Here is a 23,828-nt window from a genome sequence, read left to right as displayed (position 1 = left end):
TTCACTTTAGGGAGCACTTTCCCTTGACCGTCTCCCCACTTGCTTTCTTGGCCTGGGATCCTCACTCCAGCAAGTCGTGCAGTCTTCAGAATGCGATATCCTTTTCCTTATGACTCTTCTAGCAATTAATGTAATTTGCCTGAACATTTAAAAAATGACCTCTCATAATTTCATAGTCTGAACCTTTATGTGTCTTTCTTGATCCCCAGAGCATAGAGAAGGTTACCTGGCCCAGAGTAGATGTGCAGTAAATGGTTTTTGTATGTGTGAATGAATGGAAGACTGAAGTTAGTTATTATAGATGAGATATTATGGGGGCCATTCCGAGCCCAGTATTCAAGGAGTTTGCAAAGTTGCAGATGACAAGTTTGCTAATGTGTGCTGAGTGTTCGTGCCTAGTAGCATGTTAAGTGGTTTGCTTGGATTGTTTCATTCAGTCCTCACAGTGGACTTATGAATTAAGTGCTGTTATTATCACATTTTTGCAGATGAGGAAACTGAGGCTCAAAGAAGATAATGTGCCCAAGGTCACCTCACTAGGAAAGAGTGGAGCTGAGATTTAAACTGCGACTTTAAGCCCAAGTTCAAGGCTTCTTACTAGTTTTAACTATATTCCCATGCCCCTTTTAATCAATCATGTAAATAAAATCTTAATTCTTTTAAAAAATTAATATGTGTTTCAGCTTGTCCTGTAGAGAAGACTAATACTTACAAATGGGAAATATTCGTCAAGCTTTATTTTTTCTTGTTTGTCTTATGAAATTAAGTTTTTCAGCCTTTCCCAATATAAAGCTATATTTTATATTAAATATGCTTTTTATTTATTTTTTTGAGATGCAGTTTTGCTCTTGTTGCCCAGGCTGGAGTGCCATGGCGCAGTCTCAGCTCACTGCAACCTTTGCCTCCCGGGTTCAATCGATTCTCCTGTCTCAGCCTCCCAAGTAGCTGGGATTACAGGTGCGCGCCACCACGCCCAGCTAATTTTTGTATTTTTAGTAGAGACAGAGTTTCATCACATTGGTCAGGCTGGTCTCAAATTCCTGACCTCAGGTGGTCCACCCACCTCAGCCTCCCGAAGTGCTGGGATTATAGGTGTAAGCCACCGCACCCGGCCTTAAAAATGCTTTTTAAATGAAAAGTGGCAATTCTGATGCTCAGCGAACTGCAGAGTACTACTAGCTGGTTAGAACTCTGAGAGAAGTAAGAGTAAAAATGGGTGCTAAGCGCTACACGTTTCCTGGGGTGCAAAGTGTGTTAATGTTTGGCTATGGTTGCTGGGATATTGATGCATATCTGATTTCTGGTGGGGGGGTTGCATATTCTGGATTGGGGAAGTTATCACATAAATGTTACTGGACTTTAGCTTTGTTGCAGAGTCAGTTCTTTTGGTTATCTGTGACAAATAACAGGTATCTTTGAAAGTTTGTTTGATTGAAAATAAGCAACAAAACTAGAGATGACCCAAAAAGTCTTTGAAAAATTCCCATTAGCCTGTCTTAGTTATTTCTTTTTTTTTTTTTTTTGAGATGGAGTCTCACTCTGTCGCCCAGGCTAGAGTGCAATGGCGAGATCACTGCTCACTGCAACCTCTGCCTCCCGGGTTCAAGCAATTCTCCTGCCTCAGCCTCCTGAGTAGCTGGGATTATAGGCGTGTGCCACCAAGCCCAGCTAATTTTGTATTTTTTAGTAGAGACAGGGCTTCACCATGTTGTTCAGGCTGGTCTTGAACTCCTGACCTCGTGATCAGGAGAAATGGTCTCCTGTACAGTATTTCAAAGGGGCTAAGAGCCACCCCACTTCTGGGATATTCATATCTTCAGCAGGGCAAGGGGCAAGACTTTTCCCCAGGTAAGATTTGTCTCCTGGCAACTGGGGTCCCCTTGGCCACAAATGGGTCCATTGAGTCAATGATGGGCTTAGGACTTTATTTTTAGTTTGGCCCCTTTTGGTCAAGATATGCCAGAGGCAGCATCAATAACCAAGCTTTTATTTTTTCCCATATCATTGCTGGGGTGGTATGGCTGCCTGCTCTGGGTCCATCCTATCCCTCAGTGGGACTTCTATGGCCAAGGGACTCAGAATCAAAAGACTGATTTTCAATTAAACATTCTAGGCCAGATAGAAATGGAGGTGGGTAGGCACTCATTAATCCTGAAAACCTTTTAAGCAACACAAGGGTCAAAAAGCAAAATGTAAGATTAAAATTCCCGTCCTCTTAAAGCCAGGCCCCCATGGCTAGCATACAAAGCATATCAGCTGCTTCATCTGAGGTGCTCCAGGTGGCATTGATAAGTGGAGTTGGGCAGTTCCACTTATCTGGGGTAAACAGATCTTACAGTGACTTTTATCCAGTCCACACTCAGGAATAACCTCCTGTGTGTCTGAATTATATATCCTTCTACGACTGTTCAGTTGTGAGCTGTGGGCCCTATATTAACCAGACATGCTCTTCCACTCTGCAGCATTTAAAACAAAAGACACTGCTTCCAAATTAGTTATTCTCACAATCCATTATTAGGAAAGGTGCCTCAAGGAAGCTGATGATACCAGTCTACAAAAGGGAGCACTTCCTTCACATCATACCATTTGGCTTCAGTAGTTACTTCGTTTTGCCTTTCCGTACCTTGACTACCTTCTTGGAAACCACAGGTCTGAGAGGCACCAGAAAGTACCTCTTTTGTGGGTGGCTTTGAGGCTAGTGATCTAAACTCAGACCCACATCTGGGCTTGGTCCAGCCTCAAGGCCCAATCCAGCACTCTTACTTTAATTTTAGCTGTTATAGATAACAATAACTAAGGAATGAATATTTCACTTTTTCCTCATTAGTTTGGATTTCCTTATGCATCCAGTGATCCAACTCCCCAGGAATTTGATCCATCTTTAAATTCCACTGGTTCTTGCAATGGCTTTCTATTAAAAAGAAAAAAAGTAAAAAAAAAATTAAAACAACAACAACAAAAAATTCCACTGGTAAACTTTACCTTTAATAACTGAATGCAGCACAGCTGCAGCTCCAGGTTGCCACCCAGGAATCATAGGTTAATGTAATAACAGGTATACTACAGTCTTCTTCTGAAACATAATTTTTCTCTGACCAGTTCCCCATATCTACCAAAGACAAATCATGGTAAGACCAATTTATTTGCAAATTAAGTTTTAGTCTTATTATACTTGGCCAGATTATTTGCATAAAGTACAGCAAGAATTATTATCCATATAGGCTCTTTTAAGTTGGCTTTGCTGGAACTTTTCAAAAGGAATCTCAGATTCAACTTTTAAAGGCCTCTCAAGCTCAGCCAAGAATGTATCTGTGCCTGCAGATACCTGTACCAATTGGGTGAATTCCTCTCCTCTCAAGGTCTCAAAGTAACTTTAGGTTCCTGGGCCTGTCAGAAAGTGACATTCTTTACTTAGCACAGGTCAGGAATCCTGCAAAGGAACTACGTAGAGAGGTGTGAGGCCAGTCTTTCCAAGGGACATTTATCAGCTCTATAAAGTCAATCTCAATTCCTCAAAGCAGTCTGCTTATATCTAAAAATGTCATTCCAGTTAAACCCTTGGTCAAAAAACCAGTACCTCCAATTATGTGCTGTTATAAAAGAAAACATTCTTATTGAACTTATGCAAATAACTATATTGCCACAAGTTAAGAATATTCGCAAATAGTTTTTGAATTCTGGAGAAATCAAGCAGACAGCAAGAAATCTGCTTTAAATTTTATTTACAAGAGTATACTCAATTGTTAAGGGCTACAAATAGCTCAAGAGAAAAAAAATTTGACACTGAATAACAAAAAGAATCAGCAATGTTTCAAACCAAAAAAGCCACAAAAGAATAAGTTCAGTCCTCTATTAGCTCAGTCCATGCAATTAACTCTTGTTTTGATTCATAGAGGGTTAGCAATCTTTATGACCACATCAGCCTTTTAATTAGAGTCCTAGAAGTTTTCTGTCTAATCCAACAGCACAGTCTCTCTGACAGCATCAGAAACCTGCATTCAGGAGTCTTCCAAGGAGCAAATTTTGGACTGTAGTTGACTGTAAGCCGCTTTTTGAGAAGAATCCAATAAAACAATAATTGTAGATGATAAAATTTTTAAGACATCCTAATCAAAGACACATTAAAGATACAATTGTCAAGGAAATCTGGTTATTTCTGTGGCATACAATAATTTAACATAATACACATATTACTAATGGCATATACTAAGACATATCAGGATTTTAGGAATGCCATGTAATTTTGGCACACATTAATAACACATTTATATAAATATAACCCAAAGAAGGTTAAACACCATTTCATATTTGACAATGCTTCCTGTATAATTTTAACATACCAAATAAGCCTAATATGTCTCTTTTGGACTTCAGGGGACCGCATATCTTTTTTTTTTTTTTTTGGAGACAGAGTCTCACTCTGTCACCCAGGCTGGAGGCTCACTGCAAACTCCACCTCCCGGGTTCACGCCATTCTCCCGCCTCAGCCTCCCAAGTAGCTGGGACTACAGGGGCCCACGACCACGCCTGGCTAATTTTTTGTATTTTTTTAGTAGAGATGGGGTTTCACTGTGTTAGCCGGATGGTCTCGATCTCCTGACCTCGTGATCCACCCGCCTTGGCCTCCCAAAGTGCTGGGATTACAGGTGTGAGCCACCACGCCCCACCAGAGGACCTAATATCTTTTAAAAATATATATATTTTTTGTTTGTTTGTTGTTGTTATTGGAGACAGGGTCTCCAAAACTCTGTAGCCCAGGCTGGAGTGCTGTGGTGCAATCACAGCACAGCTCACTGCAGCCTTGATCTCCTGGGCTCAAGCAATCCTCCCATCTCAGTCTCCAGAGTGGCTGGGACTACAGGCACATGCCACCCTGCCCAGATTTGCATGTTTTTTGTTGTTGTTGGGTTTTTTGTTTGGTTGGTTTTTGTTTTTTGTTTTTTTTTTTGTAGAGACAAGGTCTCACTATGTTGTCCAGACTGGTCTCAAACTCCTGAGCTCAAATGATCTGCCCACCTCAGCCTATCAAAGTGCTAGAATTACAGGTGTGAGCCACTGCATCCACCAGTAATTTTTTTTGAGACAGTCTTGCTCTGTTGCTGGAGTGCAGTGGCACAATCTCAGCTCACTGCAACCTCCACCTCCTGGGTTCAAGTGATTTCGGCTAATTTTTGTATTCTTAGTAGAGACGGGGTTTCACCTTGTTGGCCAGGCTGGTCTCAAACTCCTGACCTCAAGTGATCCACCCACCTTGGCCTCCCAAAGTGCTAGGATTACAGGTGTGAGCCACCATGGCCAGCCTTTTTTTAAGTTAGCTTAAGGTCAAAGAGACTGAATTTACAACTTGAAATTTTTTTTTTTTTTTTTTTTTTTAGACAGAGTTTTGCTCTGTCACCCAGGCTGGAGGGCAGCAGTGCAATCTCAGCTCACTGCAACCTCCGCCTCTCAGGTTCAAGTGATTCTCTAGTAGTTGGGATTACAGGCACACACCACCACACCTGGCTAATTTTTGTAGTTTTAGTAGAGGTGGAGTTTCACCATTTTAGCCAGGCTAGTCTCAAATTCCTGAACTCAAATGATCTGCCTGCCTGGTTTCAGCCTCCAAAAGTGCTGGGATTATAGACATGAGCCACTGTAGCCAGCCAGAAGTTGAAATTTTGATGTTGGGAAGTTCATCAGTTGAATATCAAAAGTTTAAAACATTTGATGCCACAAAATAGGATCACAGTTCATTATAAAATAGTTATTCATTTAGCCAAAATGATAGTTCAAAGATTTCAAAAAAAAAAACAAAAAAACAAAAAACCAAAACATCAAAGACCTTTACTCACTGATATGAAGGAGACTCAGTTTCCCCAACTGTAAGACCCAATGAAGACAGCAGGAAGCCAACTAAATGTCTGTCTCTCTCCTTTTTTTTCCTGTAGTTTACTTAAAAGGTAAACAAAACTCTTTGATCTCTTATTAATGTTTTAGGGGTATTATTAATGTTAAAGCTAATAAAACCTTATAAACAAATCTAATTTTAATCAGTTTGACCGTGAAGTAAGATTTCCATACACCTCGTATAACCTTTTACAATTTTCTATTAAAGAGTAGATCAGTGGTCCAGGAAAATTGTTATTCTGACACAGGGGCCAGATGCTTGCCTGGCATCAGTGAGCCTTTGATATTAATGTTTATAGAAAAACTCTAATTTTATCCCTCAAAGTTGGCCCTTACAATCTCACGCGCCCACCTCTTCCGCGATGGTCCCTGGGCCTAGGGGGGATTGAATACTTGTAATTGCTGGCCCTGCGTCTCATGAAAGCATTTCATTTCCATTGTCGCCTTCTCCCAGATCTGAAGATCAGGCTTTGACTGGTGTCAGTGTTCAAGATTTAGCAGGAATCTGTGCCTTTTTCAGACTCAGGAGTCAAAGCCCTGTAACTTAACAGCAGAAGGACTTTAGAAGCAATATAGAAAGTTACATGGATGTAAAAACCTTAATTCTGTTAGATTTATTTTTAAGCAATATAAAAACTAATGATGACACAGGAATTATCAATAAAACGTAAATCTGTTCGTTAAGCCAGTTACCAAAAGGCAAAGAAAGACCTTCTGCAGTGTAATTGCTTCTCCTTATGGGAAGCCCTTGTTGCTCAGGCTGGAGTGCAGTGGCGCAATCTTGGCTCACTGCAACCTCTGCCTCCTGGGTTCAAGTGATTCTCCTGCCTCAGCCTCCCAAGTAGCCGGGCTTACAGGCTCTCAACACCACGCCTGACTAATTTTTGTATTTTTAGTAGAGATGGGGTTTCGCTGTGTTGGCCAGACTGGTCTCGAACTCCTGACTTCAGGTGATCCCCCCGCCATGGCCACCCAAAATGCTGGGATTACAGGCATGAGCCACTGTGCCTGGCCCCAACTCCGTAATTTGAATCAACTTTTAGATAACTTCTGAATTAGATATTATTCTTTTTCTCAGTAAAGATATAACTTCTGTGACACATTTTATATATGGAATTACATATTAACTAGAATTATTAGTAACCTTACATTTTAATGAAAAACCTAGGAAGCTAGAAATCCTGAACTGTTTACCAGATATTAGCATTTTAGATGACAACCTTCCATAGTTTTTTAAAAAAATCTTTCCCCATATCATAACCCTTTCTTAATTTAAAATGACTCAGACATCTAATGAGCGCCAAAAGCTCAAGATTTTTAAATTACAGAAAAAGTTCACATACATTTACCCCATTTCTATTTTATGCATTTTTAGCCATTTTTCTACATTAACTATGAGAACTGAGATATTAGACAAAGCCAGTCATTGCTTCCTTGATAATCATTTTTATAACCAATGAATATCAGGTGTTCACCTAATTAAGAACTTTAAAATTAAAACACATGAGTATTTTTGCCAATAACTCAGAAAATTCAGCTGTTTTTATTAAACGACAACATTAGTCTTATTTATCAAAAAAACCACACACACTAAGATTATTTTCTTCTTGGCTGGGTTTATAGTCTTATAACCTTTTCTGTCAAACTCTGACACCTTAACACATCTAGCAAATATAACACCCAGACAAAAAGGTAGGCTGACAAGTCCAAAGACATTTCCATTTTACCAATAATGTTAAAGCCAGCTTATTAAAAGATTTACTTAAGTCACATGAACTTGGAAAATGACTGGACTTATTTACCTAATTTATGCACACTCTTTTTTATTTATAAGACAATTTGGTACCCTGTGAAAATGATACAGAACATCCAGAGACATATACACACATACAAAGATCCAACAGCTTTTACCCTGGAATTCTAGCCATTAGATAGCAATGCAAATTCACTGGTTTATGAATATGTTCACATGGCTAAACTTTGTTTGCCCCAATAAGTAACCCAGTGAAGGCTGTGAACCAAAATTTTGGGTAAATCACTTTCCATGGCAGTTTGATTTTTAAAGGCCAAACCTCCCCAGACTTTAAAGAATACTGGGGCCAAACAGTACCACTGAAGAACATCACAAGCAGCCAGGCCCGACCTTGCTTAGGACAGCAGCAGAAAAGCCTGGATACATGGAACTCCATCCCGCCTTCCCATCCAAAAGAAAAATGAACGCAATTATAAGACAGCAGTACAATTCAAAGACCCATGGAGAGTCCCAGCCTCCCCAGACTTCAAAGAACACTGGAGCCAAACAGTGTTACAAAATAATATTATTTTGCTTTGTTCCATTGGCTCATAACTATATTCAGACTAATTCTAAAGAATGCACCCAGGTGGGCTACATTCTAAGATCAAATTCTGATTTCTCGTGACTATATCCACACACACACACATAAATAATTATGAAAATACAATCTAACCACAGTAGCGACTAACAAGCCCCCAAGACCATCCAAGCCAAAACAGTTGAGGTGCTTCCCTCTTCACAGTCAGCTGGGCTTGCTCAACCTGCAAATTCAAATTCCTTCACAATTCCCCACCCAAATTGAGAGAAGCAGATCCTGCCATCTGGTACCCACAAAAGACACCGGTCAGATGCATATGTCACATTTCAAAGGCTGCTCTTCCTAGACAATCAGGAACACAGAGTCAGCAGCAGTGGGGACAAAGAGAGACAGACAGAAATCCACCTTTGGCCAAAAAAGGGTCAGGCAGCTGCTTAGGAGGGCCTCTGAGACTCTCCCCATCTGCGACCACCAGCCAGAGGCAACCCATTCCTGATTAGTGGACCAAAATCTGTTACCGAAATGCCAGGGGTTCAGTATAGGTTCAGTATAGGCCCTGCACAGAAAGCCAATCATTAAGAAAAGTAATGCCGGGGAAGAAAACTTTATTATATTATGGTTGACATCAGCCCAAGAGAACAGGAGATCAGTCTCAAATCCCTCTCTCCAGCTGACTAAAGCCGGGGGCATTATATAGCGGGAGAAGGAATTTAATTATGAGCAGGAAGACAGCAATCAGGCAGGAGTAAGGGATCAATTGTGATGAATGAGGGGTCGGGAGTCTCAGTGTCTGCATGCAGCCATCAGGTGAGTTTCTATCCCTTGGTGGAGGAAGGAACTCCGATGAGACTCAACATGGCTTGCTGGGGCCGGAGGGTGAGGGCGAATGGCAAACAGCATGGGGAACTTTTTGGATGATTGAAACGTTCAGTGTCCTCCTCAGGGTACTGCTTAGGCACAGGTGCAGACATTTGTCATAACCCACTAATTTGTACTCAAGATGAATGTGTTTCACTGTATAATTTTTCCCTGCATTTAAAAAAGCAATTGTGTGAAAACCACAAGCTGCAGGATACATAGGTACTGTATGTTACCACTTGGTAAAAAACTGAAGGGTATGAGCATTCTCCCTGACACACGCACTCACGCACACTCAGGAAAAGGCATTTGGGGGTGGCTGTTTTGGAGCGGGTGTCCTGGTGGCCAGCATCAGGCTGGCAGGAGCCACGCATGGCACTGGGGAAAATCACTAAGGCAGACGTAGACGAGGCCAACCCAGAGATGAGGAAGGTGTAGGGAAGAACAGAGGCCTGCCCTGTTATTAGGGCTGTCACCAAAGACCAGCCCTAATGCCCTAGGCCAGGCCTCTGCATTTCCCGGCAGTGCCCTACCCTGGGTGGGCCTCTGAGCAGGCGCTGCCTAGAAACATCTCGTTGTGAGTTTCTCTCCTTTGTTTTAGAGACAGGACCTCCAGACTAAAGTCAGAACCAACTGCGCTGGATGTTTTTCTTGGAGCCAACCAGATGACTTCTATGAACAATAGGGATGTCTTCCTGTTTTGGTGGCCTTGACTCTGGCTTAAGCTGTTCCTTGGAGCAAGTGGGCAGCAATGTGGCCACATCTCAAGTGTGCTCATAAATGGCACAGAAAAGGGGGAGAGTTCCCTAACAGTGAGATAAAGGAGACTGAAGCCAGTATGAAATTCTTAATATCAGAGAATGAGGGACGTCAAAATCTTTGTAGTGATCTGGGAGAGATGTAGGAAGCATCAGAGCTTCAGATATGGCAGCAAACTACAAGTTATTGGCATCAATTACAGCAGAAAGGCAGAAATGAGCGTTCCTAAAGCAAGAAAGTAAGCACTGCAGGATCGGTTGCAGGACCAGCAGCTACTGGCATCAATTACAACAGAAAGGCAGAAATGAGCGTTCCGAAAGCAAGCACTGCAGGATCAGTTGCAGGACCCGCAGCTATTGGCATCAATTACAACAGAAAGGCAGAAATGAGCGTTCCGAAAGCAAGAAAGCAAGCACTGCAGGATCGGTTGCAGGACCAGCAGCTATTGGCATCAATTACAACAGAAAGGCAGAAATGAGCGTTCCGAAAGCAAGAAAGCAAGCACTGCAGGATCGGTTGCAGGACCAGCAGCTATTGGCATCAATTACAACAGAAAGGCAGAAATGAGCGTTCCGAAAGCAAGAAAGCAAGCACTGCAGGATCGGTTGCAGGACCAGCAGCTATTGGCATCAATTACAACAGAAAGGCAGAAATGAGCGTTCCGAAAGCAAGAAAGTAAGCACTGCAGGATGCATTTTAGGACTGGCAGCTATTGGCTTCAATTACAGCAGAAAGACAGAAATGAGCGTTCCTAAAGCAAGAAAGCAAGCACTGCAAGATGCGTTGCAGGACCGGCAGCCATTGGCATCAATTACAACAGAAAGGCAGAAATGAGCGTTCCTAAAGCAAGAAAGCAAGCACTGCAGGATGCGTTTTAGGACTGGCAGCCATTGGCTTCAATTACAGCAGAAAGGCAGAAATGAGCGTTCCTAAAGCAAGAAAGCAAGCACTGCAGGATGCGTTGCAGGACCGGCAGCCATTGGCATCAATTACAACAGAAAGGCAGAAATGAGCATTCCTAAAGCAAGAAAGCAAGCACTGCAGGATGCATTTTAGGACTGGCAGCTATTGGCATCAATTACAACAGAAAGGCAGAAGTGAGCGTTCCTAAAGCAAGAAAGCAAGCATTGCAAGATCGGCTGCAGGATTGGCAGCCAGTCCTGGAGTCAACACCTTCGGGGAGGCCAGAGGTTCCCATCCACACTGCATCCCCTCCATTTGGGTGGTACTCATCATGCTTCCGTGTTCCACGATGAGTACATGGGTTTTTGTGACGTAATTTAATCACAGCAATAAACAGATAGTCCAACGAAGTTTTGAAACACAAGTCTCCAGTTGGCCACTGAAGGCATATTGCTCAGACTTCCAAAGTAGAAGGAACAATTAGCTTTGATGAAAATGAAATCTACAAACTACAAACACCAGATACCATCCAGGAGCTCAAGCAAAAGAGAAGTCAGGATACTGATGACCATCCCCTGCTCTGACAGTGCTTGAGAACTATTGAGGAAAATAAGCCATTAGACTCCAGCACAGTGGCAACCCCACAAGGAAGTACAGGGTCCCCCTGGGGGTTGTCACCATCACCACGGCTCACGTTTATTGAGCCCATATCATGTGCCTGGCACTGTTCCAGGTGCTTTGCAAGAAATAATTGCCTAAAAGTTTACAATAACTCTATATTATCATCCTCATGTTACAGAGATGTGGATAAGATGTGGCACAGAGAAGTGACTTGCCCAAGGTTTCCTGGCTCTGCTCTGAATCTGGGCAGTATTACCTCAGGTACCCTGTTCTTAACCTACCTGATACATGCTTTACAAATATTAACCCACCTAATCCTCAAGACAACTATGAGACTGATACTATTATACCCATTTTAAAGATTAGAAACCTAGGCACAGCGAAGCTCATTAAATTGTTGAGTGTTACAGACGTGACAGGAGGGGCCCTGAACACAAACCCAGGATACCAGAAAGAGATCCTGAAACTGGTGATGGCTTCTGAGACCTACTAGATGAGTTGGAAACCCAGAGGCTGGATATTACAAGAGCACCCAGGGCAGGGAGAAGAGAGGGAAGAGAGAGCAGGGAGGAGCAGACGCAGCTGACATGGCTGGGGGAGAACCCCACCCCATTGAAGCTCAGGTACACGGGGCCTACTGAAGTCTGTGAGCAAACTTACTTGCCCACAGGGTGGGCAGGATTGCTGAGGGCCAGCCCAATTCTAGGCCATCAGGTGTGCAGACTCCGCTGAAGGACTACAGAAAACACAGAAAGGAACTCTGCCGGACTCCGGGCCTCCAAATGAGTACCAGGCAGCAAATGTAAAAAAAAAAATCTTCAGAAAGGCTGTTACATCCATTTAAAGAAAAGAAAAACAGGCTTAGCAAACCATGGCCACCCCACGCTGAGAGAGTATGGTGAGACCCAATAGATGGAAACTACTGGAAGGCTGATTTAGACTTGATTGAACAGCGTCTTCCGGAGGATTAGCAGTGCCAGAGTAGATACTATTGAACTAGAGCGTGTGAATGGCAAGGAGGTTTCACCTCTGAAGCGGGGAAAACAGAATGTTTTCCCCCTGAGAGAAGTCAGTGACCATATCTCCACTATGGAGGAATCCAAGAACGGTCCGGCTTGGAGGGCACAATCCACATGGTTCTGCATGACCTGCCACAGCTCCACATCCATGGGGACCAACCAGGGCCTGGGCAGCTGCTGGGCTCTCTTCTGATGTGCACAGTGTCTTGCTCTGGAGGCTGGAGTGCAGTGACACAATCATAGCTCCCTGCAGCCTCAAACTCCTTCAAGGGATCCTCCCCACTCTGCCTCCCAAAGCGTGAGGAACAGAGACATGAACCATTACTCCCAGCCATTGTAAACTTCATCTCCTTTAACACTTCCAATAATTGCAGGACAGACCAGATAATGGTTCTTCCTATCTATTGCTTCAAGTTTCATTCTCCTTTTAAATGATTTAAGGTTGGCTTCTGTGATTCTTTCTTAAAGTAATGTTAAAGGTGTGACTTCAGTTTCATTTAGAGTTCATAAGAACACTGGCCAAGATGACACATTCATCTGGAACCCCAGGGAAGACGGAAGTAAAACCCTCCTTTTTCTCCTAAATATCCCAAAAGGTTGGGTGCCCTAGGTCCAAGGGACCTGTAAGCCTCCTAAAGAAATTTCCATTGTCCCTCCCGGCTGGTGTGAATTATAATCTGGTACCTGTATCCCAGGAACATTTAACAAACATTAAAGAAACACCGTAAGCTAACAAGCTGTTACCAACTCTGAAGTCATTAGCTAGAGGAATCTTGGATTGTCCAAAAGACTGAAAAAGCCCAGGCAGATCCCATCTCTTCCTCATAATTGTTCCACTGGAAATTGTCATTTTTCACAGGAGACTTTTTTTTTTTTGGTGACACGGTCTGGCTCTCTGTCACCAAAGCTGGAGTGCAATGGCACCATCATGGCTCACTGTACCCTCGACTTCCCATGCTCAGGCGATTGTCCTACCTCAGCCTCCTGAGTAGTCGGGACCACAAGAATGCACCACCACGCCTAGCTAACTTTTTCTTTTATTATGTATTTTCAGATATGGTCTTATGCTGTTGCCCATGTATGACAGGGTCTCACTCTGTCATACAGGCAGGTGGGTGGTCACAGCGACCATGACCACGGGTCAACCTGGGCTTAGACACTGGGGAAAGGTGGCCATGTCCAGTTTTCTCAGGAAATTAGGAGTCAGGTCATCCGAGGAGAGAGGGTGGGTGTCTGGGGTAGGGTGGAGTAGGTTTCAGAAAAGTGAAAGTCTGGCAAAAGCACTCAGGAAAACGGGACAGAAAACTGAGCCAAGCGCTGGACGGTAGCATTCATTCAGCCCAGCTGAGTTTGGAGGCCATGAAATGCTGGCAGCCCCACACCGCATGACTGCAGGGTCTTTCTGGGCCACGCCCCGAATCCCAGGTATGGAAGTGAAGGACCCAAAAAGAGGAACGAATCAGGCTGTTATTCCGCAGAACAGGTGAAAGAAAAACGCCAGGTAGACAGAGCCTTGGAAGTCAAAGAGTCACCCACATGCCTGACCCCGTCAGAAGAAAGGGGACCAAGCCTGGGCAGGAGGGACTGTGTGGGAAAGAGGAGGCTGAAAGGAGGAGAGACCGCGGGCAGAGGTGGACAAGGGACCAAGGTGAAGACCTTTGAGATGCTTCTTAAACCACAGTGGCGAATGTCTTTCTGGACAAGAGTGCCAGTGCCCACCACCAGCGCAGGACACAGCCCCATCCGCACTCCCGGGACAGCAACATCTCATTGTCCCGAACTCTGCCAATTTCATGAGTGAAAAGTGGAGCCTGGAAGCTTTGCATTTCTTCAATGACTTCGAATTTTTTAAAATGGTCTCACAGATTTCCTGGTCATCGGTATTTCATCTGAGAAGTTTCTTTCTGTGATATCTGCTCATTAGAGTGGAGTTCTTAAAATTATTAGAGAGCGTTATACATTCAGTATATTCACCTCTGTGGTGGTTGCTCTCAGTTTTGTCCAGTCATTCATCATAAATTTAACTTTGATATCATAATAAAACAGACAAAAGTGTAGTTATTATGTGCTCAAATCTACAGGTGCTTTTTTAAAAAGTTCTTTTTAGAGACAGGGTTTTGCCCTGTCGCCCAGGCTGGAGTGCAGTGGCGCGATCTTGGCTCACTTCAGCCTCCACCTCTTGGGTTCAAGCCATCCTCCTGCCTCAACCTCCAGAGCAGCTGGGACTACAGGTGAAAATATCACAATTACATGTTAGAGACAGACAGAATGAATCATTGTAAAACAATGAAAAGGTGAAGAATTGCTGTTACCTGTGTAAGTAACATCTACATCAACCCTCACCTGAAGCTCCTCACCTCTTCCCTTGCTCTTTTCTTCAGCCCAAACATGGTGTTCAATGTTCTTCCCAGTCACCGCCCAAGGCCGCTGTCTTAGCCCCGCCGTCATCACCTCTCTGAGCCTACTGCAGTAGCTTCCTATCTGGGTTCCCTTTCCCTTCCTCCCGGGTCCTGACTCCATCGGCTGCCAGCTGACTTCCCACAGCACCAACTTTTCTCAGCCTTCTGCCTATGAGAGCTCCCCAAATTCTACCACGGGAGCCCTCAAACCATGATCCTCCCCCAAAACGTGAACAGCAGCTTTTCGAACCATGGACAGATGGCACAGATGACAACCGAAGCCAATCACCACCGCCTGTATCTCGGTCCTGCTATCCTGGGTGGTTGGAGGAATCCTAGCAGTGAGAGTTGAAAACCGCTCGGCGCGCGGCAAGAGAGGATGAAGCCCGAGTCTGACCTCGGAAGAGAGATGCTCCCCGGGGCAGTGGACCCCATGGCTGGCGGGGAGGCGGCCTCAGTCCGCCCAGTTGGTCTCGGGCCGCTGGGCCTCAGCCCCCAAGCCTGGTGCCCGCTGGCCCTGGAGGAGCTGTCCCGCCCCCTCCGGCACTCGCCTTCCGGGGCTCGGTCGGCCAGCTGCTTCGCGCGCGCGGGCTGGGGTCCCCAACGGCGGACGAGCGCTGCTCCCACCACTCCAGCGCCCAGACTGTAGCGGCTCCGCCTCCGCGGTCCGTTGGCCCCGCCCCCACGTCACTTCCGGGGCCCCGCCCACCCCTTCGGGCCTGCCCAGCACGGCCTCCCAGTGTGGCCTGGAGCCCGAGGCCGAGGGCGCAGACCAGGAGGCCGAGCTGGGCGGCGACCCCGGTTCTTGCCCGGTCACTTCCTGCGGCGCCGCCTGCCCGCTGGCAAACTGTGGCTGGGAGACCCTTGAAATAGAACGTATTAGCCAAAACTAGAATAGCAAAATATGTACCATGTTTCAATTTAATGGGATTGCCAGGTATTTTAAGGGTCCGCCGCAACGGTCTCTCGAGTCCCGGGGTTTTTGTCCCCATCAATCATTCGTGGTGTGGATCTTCCGGGAGGTTATGGGAAAGGGAGACCAGCAGCCGCCTCCGTGGGCGGCCATACTGCTCCCCCAGGAAGGCCAGGCAAATCTCCCCAGTGCTGGGATCCCCCTAGTACGTTCATTTTGTCTAGGGTCCAGGTGGGGCCATCGAGCCCCTTGCCCACAGGATTGGTCCTTTGGCATGCAGATAAGCAACACCGCCAAGCAAAGCCCATGGGGTGTTTAGGCTGTTAAGAGACCACCAGGGAGCCATTCCTAAATCTTCCCAGGTGATGGTTCCAAAAACCCTGGTGTTTGGGGAAAGGAAAAAGGGTTGTCCCCAGGACTATGCTGGAACACTTGCCCAAACAGTGTCTGCCTGGCTGTCCCAAGTAGCCAGTGATGGAGCGATGGTCATGAGGTAGACCAAAGACCACAGAGTCTAGCCTCACTCCAGTGGAACTCAGGCACCCACCCGTTAGTATGTCGTGTTGCTGCTGCCCCCAGGTGGGAGCCTGGGAAACCACCTGGCCGACACGCGCCACACCTGATAGGACCTCACAAGGAGATACAGTCCATTAACGTTCGTCGGGGTGGGAAGAAGTGGCAACACCTACTGAGATAACAAAACTCATTAGCTGAAGGGCAAGCTGGCCAGCAACTGGCAGTGATGTTCTCAACAGTCCTTGCCGCCTTATAAAACCAGCTACCTAGGCCGGGCGCGGTGGCTCACTCCTGTAATCCCAGCACTTTGGGGAGGCTGAAGTGGGCGGATCACAAGGTCTAGGAGTTCAAGACCAACCTGGCCAGTATGGTGAAACCCTGTCTCTACTAAAAATACAAAAATTAGCCTGGTGTGGTGGTGGGCGCCTGTAGTCCTAGCTACTTGGGAGGCTGGGGTAGGAGAATCGCTTGAACTGGGGAGGAGGAGGTGGCAGTGAGCTGAGATCACGCCACTGCACTCCAGCCTGGGCAACAGAGCAAGACTCCGTCTCTAAATAAATAAATAAATAAATAAACAAACAAACAAAACCAGCTACTTAGTAAAGCAGCAGCTAGTTAAAGCTAACCAGGGGTCCTCAATCAAGGATGGGCCATACTGTTTGTGATGCCAATCGTTTTATTCACAGACTCTTTACTCCATTGATAAAAGAGGGATTCCTTCCCCCCACCCTCCTGCCCCCACCCCTGTCCCCGCCCCCAGAGATATGGGGATGGCCCAACACACAACACTTGATGCAGGACAGATGCAATCAACAGCAGCTGACTGGTCACAGATACTCCAGTCCAGGGGAGAAGGACCCTGCACACTATGCAGGGCAATGTGGAGGCTGCACTTGGGAACACGGTAACAAGGAGGGGCTGCTGGAGGCAGGCTTTGTAGTAACAAAAGTGCAGAGTGAGCCCTGGTTCCCACGGGAGGGTGTGACTGGCTTGTCTGAATAATTTGTCCTTGAGCTGGCAGGGAACTGAAGCCTACTGTCTGGGGATAAGCAGGCTCTGTGTCTGATCCCTAAAATAAGGAGAGTGTTTAGCCAGAGAATCTCATCTGCGGAAGCAGACAGGGAGCGAGGCTTGGAGTTCAGCCATTTGAGGCCCTCTTGATTTAAATGGATGTAAAGATAGAATTTGATATGAATCCTAATTTCAGGCCTTACACCACAATACACTATTAAAAAGTAAGTTTTCCTAGAACTAGTCATTGAGTTCAGTGTCACAAGATTTTAAATAAACATTCTAAACTCAACTGTGGCGTAGTCGTTCACGCCTGTAATCCCAGCACTTTGGGAGGCCAAGATGGGAGGATTGCTTGAGCCAGGGGTTCGAGACCAGCCTGGGTAAGATGGTAAGGCCCTATCTCTACAAAAAAATAAATAAATTAGCCAGGCATGGTAATGAGAGCCTGTGGTCCCAGTTACATGGGAGGCTGAGGTGGGAGGACCACTTGAGGCTAGGAGGTCAAGGCTGCATTGAGCCATGTTCACGCTGCTGGGCTCCAGCCTGGGTGACAGAGTGAGACCCCATCTCAAAAAATAAATAAAGAAGATAATTTCACTTATTGCTTAACATAGAAAATGGGAGCCCTCAGAATGAGACTCCCTTAACTTCCCCCAAGAAACTTAACCATCCTTTTTTACTGTTACAGTTGTGAATGTCCTCCAGTAAAGACCACCAGAAACACTCTGTAGTCAAGCAAGTTTATTGCTTGGTTTATTACTTGTTGCAAGGAGGGAAGACTCACATCATAAGGAGCATATCAGTAAGAGGATGTTAGACCTTTAGGATCTGGGCTTTGGCTGGGTGATTTGGGGGAGGGTCCAGGGGTTTGCTCTGGATTGAGTGCTGATAGGAGGTAGGAAAATTCTATCATCCGGTAGCTGTATCTTTTCTAGAAAGAGGTTTGGCTGGAGTAGGGCTAAAGCTATAATGTGTAAAGAAGCCACAGTCACTCCTATCAGCTGGGAGAAGGGAATGTCTGGTATTCTGTGGGTGGCACGGTGACCTTGCTTTTGTCTGTTCTTACACAGAATGATGACGTGGTCTCGTGTCATCTCCTATCATCACCACTGCAGAGTGCCCTAGTGTGAGTGGTCTGCATGATTGTTTATGTCCAACAGGAGAACAACATGGCCTTGTTGTGGGCGCCAGCCAGCTTCCAAAAACATACGGCCTGGCTCACAGCACCAGGCAAGCTCCTAGAGGTCAGTTTTGCTTTTTCTGTTTTTCACAGTGGAGGAGGTGAGTCTTAAAGAGATCAATAAGGGTTTGCCCGGCAGAAGACAACAGCATGAGCAGAGGCATGGAGCCTGCAGTAGAACTGCATGTTAGGTGAACCTGATATAGGGTCAGGAGGGGTAGCAGGAGAGATTTCTGGACAGGCTTTCGCACAGTGAATTGTGGAAGCTCCCCCAAATCACCCAGCCAAAGCCCAGATCATAAAGATCTAACATCCTCTTACTGATATGCTCTTCATGATGTGAGTCTTCCCTCCTTGCAACAAGTAATAAACCAAACTTGCTTCACTACAGAGTGTTTCTGGTGGTCATTACTGGAGGACATTCACAACTGTAACAGTAAAAAAGGATGGTTAAATTTCTTGGGGGAAGTTAAGGGAGTCTCATTCTGAGGGCTCCCATTTTCTATGTTAAGCAATAGGTGAAATTATCTTCTTTATTTATTTTTTGAGTACAAGTTTTATCCTGAGGGATTTTAAGTGAGGAACTGACATGATCTGAGTTTGCATTTTAGAAAAATCCCCAGCAGCTGTGTGGGAGAAGGGCTGGTGACAAAGGGGAAGCCTCCTTTTCTTTCCCACACCCACAGCCCCTGCACCTGCTGTCCTCACTCATCTGATCTATTGCAACACATCCTTATTCTACCTTTGGCCAGGGTGATTTTTCAGAATCACAGATCTTTTCCTGTAACTTCCTTAAAACCTTTTGATTCCCAATCAATTACCAGTGAAAAATCTGCACTTCATTGCCTGACATACATACTGTACCTTTCATCATCTGTTCCCTCTAGCCTGATATCTGGCTTTGCATTAGTCAATTCTTGCACTGCTAAAAAGAAATACCTGAAACTGGGTAATTTATAAAGAAGAAATGTGTGTGTGGTTTGTTTTTGTTTTGTTTTGTTTTGTTGTTTTTGAGACAGAGTTTCACTCTTGTTGCCCAGGCTGGAGTTCAATGGTGCAATCTCAGCTCACTGCAACCTCCGCTTCCTGGGTTCAAGCGATTATCCTGCCTCAGCCTCCCAAGTAGCTGGGATTACAGGTGCCCACCACCACACTCAGCTAATTTTTTGTATTTTTAGTAGAGACAGGGTTTCACCATGTTGGCCAGGCTGGTCTCGAACTCCTGATCTTAGGTGATCCACCCCCCCCCCACCCCCACCCTTGGCCTCCCAAAGTGCTGGAATTACAGGCATGAGCCACCAAGCCCAGCCAAGAAGAAATGTTTAAATGGCTCACAGTTCTGTTAGCTGTATAGGAATTATAGCAGCTTCTGCTTCTGGCGAGGCCTTGGGAGGCTTCTAATCATGATGGATGGCAAAGGGTGAGCAAGGCATCTCACATGGCGGGAGCAGGAGCCACAGAGAGCAAGGGATACGGTGCTGCACACTTTTAAACAACCAGAACTCCTGAGAACTCACTATCAGAACAGCACCAAGAGGATGGTCCTAAACCACTCATGAGAAATCCACCTCCATGTCCAACCACTTTCTACCAGGCCCCACCTCCAACAGTGGGGACTACAGGCTGGGCGTGGTGGCTCACGCCTGTAATCCCAGCACTTTGGGAGGCCGAGGCAAGCGGATCACCTGAGGTCAGGAATTTGAGACCAGCCTGGCTAACATGGTGAAACCCTGTCTCTACAAAAAATACAAAAAATAGCCAGGCATGGTGGCAAGCGCCTGTAATCCCAGCTACTCGGGAGGCTGAGACAGGAGAATCGCTTGAACCCAGGAGGCGGAGGTTGTGGTGAGTCGAGATCGGGCCACTGCACTCCAGCCTGGGTGACAGAGTGAGAAACTCCGTCTCAAAAAAGAAAGAAAGAAAAAAAAAAAAAAACAGTGGGGACTACATTTCAACATGAGACTTGGTGAGGACCCAGATCCAAACTGTATCAGGCTGCCAGCTGGCATCTCCACTTGGAGGTCTCAGTACTATCTCAGATTCACTATTTCCAAAGCTGTGTTCAAGATCACCTCCCCAGTCTCCTTCCTGCTGTCTTCACCTCCCAACTTGGCAAATCGTGCCATGGCTCATTCAGTACAAAAGTAAAAAAAGGTAGGCGTCATCTTGGAACTACCCTTTTTCTTTCCCCTTATGCAATCAGTCCCCCAAACATGTTGATTTTATCCACTAAGTATTTCTGGAATCTACTTTTCTTCACCTCTCCTTTTGGCATCTGTGAAGTGAGCTCCCCCAATCACTCTGACTTTACCCAAATCCATATCCCACACAGAAGCCAGAGGTTTGTAAAAGGCCTGTTTGCTTATGTCACTCCCTAGCTCAACTGCTTTCTGTTGCTGTTGGGAAAAGAGCAGAGTGTCGCCAGGTGTGGTGACTCACACCTGTAATCCCAGCACTTTAGGAGGCTGAGGCAGGAGGATCACTTGAGGCCAGGAGTTCAAGACCAACCTAGGCAACATAGTGAGACCTTGTCGCTACCAAAAAAAAAAAAAAAAAAAAAAAAGGCAGAAGGATTGCTTGAGCCCAGGAGGTCGAGGCTGCAGTGAGCTGTGATCGTACCACTGCACTCCAGCCTGGGTGACACAGTGAGACCCTGCCTCAAAAAAAAAAAAAAAAGAAAAGAAAAGAAAAATAAAAAGACCATAGTTCCTTACATAGTCTACAGGGCCCCACCTGCTCTGTCTACTTCCCCAGCCTCACTTCATACCACTCTGTTGCAGAATGTTAAGAGCCAAGTCTTCTGAGCCTGGTAAGCTTACTGCTGTCAACACCTCTGAGACCTCCCTCATCTGAGAATTACCAGTTCCCCTTCCTTCCACAGTAAGAAATATCAACAAAACTGTAGAAAACCCTGTCCTCTAAAATTACAACACTCAAGCTGCGCAGCTGGGAAGCAATCTTCAATCTCCATCCTTAGGGAAGGTTCAGAAGCACAGACGAGGTGTGAAAACTCAGATATGCTCAGCCTGAAATATACAAAAGCCTCTGGGAAGTCTCCTCATAGAAGAACCCAATTAAATTCACATGATTAGAGGCTGAGACAGGATAATCACTTGAACCCTGGAGGCAGTGGTTGCAGTGAGCTGAAATCACGCCACCGCACTCCAGCGTGGACAAGAGTGAAACTCCATCTCAAAAATAACAATAATAATCCACATGATTAGTCCACAAACCTAGATGAGCCATAGGCAAAACAGAGCCCTTTCTCCCTCTACCAAAACAAAGGAAGAGTCTAACGTAAATTCTAAGAGATTCTCCTCCAAATACCAGTATTATGAAGCAGCTTCTCCATACTGATTCCAATCAGTATAGGAGTACACGTGTGGAAAATAATGCTTTATTTGTATTTTTAACTGAAAAAAGTAATTCCTGATATGGACAGTTCAGAGTAAAAAGATATAAGTGGGCTTTGAACACATGAAAATAATGCTCAACCACCTATAAATAGGAAGAGTAAAAAATAAAATTACAATTAAATACCACCTTTCATATAAAAGATTAACAAGTTTTTCTTTTTTTTTTTTTTTAAGACCGAGTTTCACTCTTGTTGCCCAGGCTGGAGTGCAATGGTGTGATCTTGGCTCACCCCAACCTCTGCCTTGCGGGTTCAAGCGATTCTCCTGCCTCAGCCCCCTGAATAGCTGGGACTGCAGGCATGTGCCACCACGCCCGGATAATTTTGTATTTTTAGTAGAGACGGGGTTTCTCCATGTTGGTCAGGCTGGTCTTGAACTCCCAACCTCAGGTGATCCACCTGCCTCAGCCTCTCAAAGTGCTGGGATTACAGGCTGAGCCACCGCGGCCGGCGATTCACAGGTTTTATAACACACTGTGTTGGTGAGAAAATAAGCACTTTTGCGCACAGCTGGAAAGGGAGCACGCCACGACTCCCTTCAAGAATGAACACCTGGGCCAGGCGCGGTGGCTCACGCCTGTAATCCCAGCACTTTGGGAGGCCGAGGCAGGTGAATCACTTGAGGCCAGGAGTTCGAAATCAGCCTGGCCAGAATGGTGCAACCCTATCTCTACTAAAATACAAAAAAAAAAAAATTAGCCACTTTGGGAGGCCGAGGCGAGCGGATCATGAGGTCAGGAGATCTAGACCATCCCGGCTAACATGGCGAAACCCCATCTCTACGAAAAATACAAAAAATTAGCTAGGCGTGGTGGTGGGTGCCTGCAGTCCCAGCTACTCGGGAGGCTGAGGCAGGAGAATGGCCTGAACCCGGGAGGCGGAGCTTGCAGTAAGCAGAGATCGTGCCACTGCACTCCAGCCTGGGCGACAGAGTAAGACTCCGTCTCAAAAAAAAAAAAAAAAAAAAAAAAAGAGCTGGGCGTGGTGGTGCATGCCTGTAATTCCAGCTGCTTGGGAGGAGGCTGAGGCAGGAGAATCGCTTGAACCCGGGAGGCGGAGGTTGCAGTGAGCAGAGATTGCCCTACTGTGAGAGGCGACAGCGTGCTGGCAGTCCTCACAGCCCTCGCTCGCTCTCGGCGCCTCCTCTGCCTGGGCTCCCACTTTAGCGCACTTGAGGAGCCCTTCAGCCCACCACTGCACTGTGGGAGCCTCTTTCTGGGCTGGCCAAGGCCGGAGCCGGCTCCCTCAGCTTGCAGGGAGGTGGCGAGGGAGAGGCGCGAGCTGGAACCGGGACTGCGCGCTGCGCTTGCGGGCCGGGCCAGCTGGAGTTCCGGGTGGGCGTGGGCTTGGCTGGCCCCGCACTCGGAGCAGCCGGCCGGCCCTGCCGGCCCCGGGCAAAGAGGGGCTTAGCACCAGGGCCAGCGGCTGCGGAAGGTGTACTGGGTCCCCCAGCAGTACCAGCCCACCACCGCTGCACTCGATTTCTCGCCGGGCCTTAGCTGCCTTCCCGCCGGGCAGGGCTCGGCCCGCCATGCCTGAGCCTCCCACTCCCGCCGTGGGCTCCTGTGCCGCCCGAGCCTCCCCGACCAGCGCCGCCCCCTGCTCCACGGCGCCCAGTCCCGTCGACCACCCAAGGGCTGAGAAGTGCGGGCGCACGGCGCGGGACTGGCAGGTAGCTCCACCTGCAGCCCCAGTGCGGGATCCACTGGGTGAAGCCAGCTGTGCTCTTGAGTCTGGTGGGGACGTGGAGAACCTTTATGTCTAGCTCAGGGAATGTAAATACACCAATCCGCACTCTGTATCTAGCTCAAGGTTTGTAAACACACCAATCAGCACCCTGTGTCTAGCTCAGGGTTTGTGAATGCACCAATCGACACTCTGTATCTAGCTAATCTGGTGGGGCCTTGGAGAACCTTTATGTCTACCTCAGGGATTGTAAACGCACCTATCAGCGCCCTGTCAAAACAGACCCTAGGCTCTACCAATCAGCAGGATGTGGGTGGGGCCAGATA

At 46.3% G+C, this 23,828-nt stretch overlaps 1 long non-coding RNA gene across 2 annotated transcripts; it reads right to left on the bottom strand.

Moving 5' to 3' along the window:
- Positions 1 to 2,963: 2,963 nt before the first annotated feature.
- Positions 2,964 to 18,118, bottom strand: LOC129050730 (uncharacterized). Of its 2 annotated transcripts, XR_008514448.2 has the most exons (4): positions 15,029 to 18,118; positions 6,239 to 14,604; positions 5,832 to 5,931; positions 2,964 to 4,106 (listed from the first exon to the last, which is right to left on the bottom strand). It is a non-coding gene; the product is annotated as an uncharacterized LOC129050730 (long non-coding RNA). The 2 variants fall into 2 exon arrangements; XR_008514447.2 differs by having other exon boundaries at positions 5,832 to 14,604.
- Between the last annotated feature and the right edge of the window lie 5,710 nt (positions 18,119 to 23,828).

The sequence above is a fragment of the Pongo abelii genome, chromosome 18 (assembly GCF_028885655.2).
Source record: "Pongo abelii isolate AG06213 chromosome 18, NHGRI_mPonAbe1-v2.0_pri, whole genome shotgun sequence".
NCBI classification, from domain to species: domain Eukaryota; kingdom Metazoa; phylum Chordata; class Mammalia; order Primates; family Hominidae; genus Pongo; species Pongo abelii.
The sequence above is the reverse complement of the archived record's forward strand: the minus strand, read 5'-3'. Positions and strand labels throughout refer to the sequence as shown.